Raw genomic sequence first — 1,827 nt, forward strand, 5'->3', positions numbered from 1 at the left:
ATGTAAATTTAATGAAAATTCCATTCCTACTGCACTCTAATAAAACTTTTCCTGTAATAAGAGGAAACCGTTCACGAGATGCATGTTCAGAAAGAGTTACAGTACTATATGACAAAACATTTTTTGGCTAATTTCAGACTCTGGCAATTCAGTTCTTTAACTCCCTGAAACACTGATGACATCAAATCAAACCCTAATTACTCAGTCAGGTGTCAGGAATAACTTTATTAATGCAATTACTGTATATTACTAAAATTAATACTTATGAATTCTCTTTCACCCAACTATCACTTTAACAATTGAGTAACTGATAAAATATGTTATTTTAATAAATGTAAACAGTGTACTTTACCTTTCTTCCAGTGAAGCCACATTGTCACTGACTGACCTGACTACAGAAAGTGTGATTCAAAGAGAAATTTTTAGCTCCAGGCTACAAGGGCAGTGTATGATCAGTCTTAGAATATATCTTCAGTAGGATGAAATATGGAAGTGGGTAACTGTTTGCCCAAGTGCCACAGTTTTAACGACGCCTTGTAAGATAATAAAATCCTAAATTTAGTTACTATTTACAGTCTGACACCTAGAGGATACGTTTGTTAGTTTTAGTGATTTTGGAATGAAATTTCATTAAGAACACCTGCAAAAAAAAAATCAATATCTGAAGACAGTACTTTAACTCCTGACATGAAGGTGGACATGGGGGAAAAGAAAACAGGTGCGCAAGTGTAGAATAGCTGTATTCATTCTGATTTATACACTTAGGGATGTTTACATATGGATCCTGCTGCTCGTCTAAATTGTGAACAGTTGTTGGATCATCCATACTTTGACAGCCTCAGAAAAGAACTGGAAATGAGCAAGCAAAAAGCTCTGAAAAGGCGTGTAAAACCACCACGCAGAAATGCACCAGCAGTAAGTAGCCATGTGATAAAATGAATTTCGGAAATAAAGTTGTTTTAGGTAATACTGTAATTTTAAAAATACAGAAAATAATTGAACTTCCTGTAAATAATAATCAATTGGTTACATATTTGGTCATTAGTATAGACATATCACATCCTGTGCATGGGAATGTTTACTGATCATGTGTTTGATTCTCAACACACCCTCTGCACTGGTCTAGCAACCTACTCATGTCTCAAAGGAAAACATTCCAAAGGTCTGGTAATTTTAGATCCTGTCTGTGTGTTTATTTCTTAAATCGCTCCTTACCCCTTCAGACAGCTTTATTCAAAAAAAATATGGGGAGCCAGAATGTAAGAACCAACAGCTTGCCATCTGTAGCAGAGAAAAATATTCAAAGCTGGTATTTAAAAAAAAAAAGTGATAACAGAGCACTAAAAGTTCAAAGTAATCAGGCAGAGTCAACAGGATTTGAGAAAAGGAAATGATATCCAACCAATTTGAGTTCTCAGAAGAACATGCATTGTGGATAAAGGGCAACCAATGGGTCTTCGCTGCTTAGATTTCCAGAAGGCATGGTTGCTCAATTTATTCATAACACAAAGGCAAAAGTAGGAAAGCAAGATGCAAAGCACCTATGGAGGAGGTTACAAAGGGATATTAATGAGAAATTTTTTTTCTCCACAGTGAGAGTCTTTATCACCTTTTGAGGAAAAGTCTGAATATTTTTAATGCAAAGGTCGCTAAGAAGTAAGGGGTTAGGGGAAGATGGAGTAATCAGATTAGCCATGATCATATTAAATGGCAGTGCAGGCTCAAGGGGCTGTAATGGCCACCCCTAGCTCCAAATTCAAATACTTGTGCAGTGATACAAATATTTATTGTTAAATATTAGAGATAACAAGGTGTAGAGCTGGATGA

General features: G+C 35.7%; 1 long non-coding RNA gene across 1 annotated transcript in view; it reads left to right on the forward strand.

Moving 5' to 3' along the window:
* Positions 1-771: 771 nt before the first annotated feature.
* LOC125483685 overlaps positions 772-1,827 on the forward strand; it is a 3,228-nt gene continuing 2,172 nt past the window's right edge. The window contains exon 1 of the long non-coding RNA XR_007262630.1: positions 772-915. This is a non-coding gene — a long non-coding RNA (uncharacterized LOC125483685). The remainder of the gene's footprint in view (positions 916-1,827) is intronic.

Source organism: Rhincodon typus, chromosome 8, assembly GCF_021869965.1.
Source record: "Rhincodon typus isolate 14 chromosome 8, sRhiTyp1.1, whole genome shotgun sequence".
NCBI lineage: Eukaryota > Metazoa > Chordata > Chondrichthyes > Orectolobiformes > Rhincodontidae > Rhincodon > Rhincodon typus.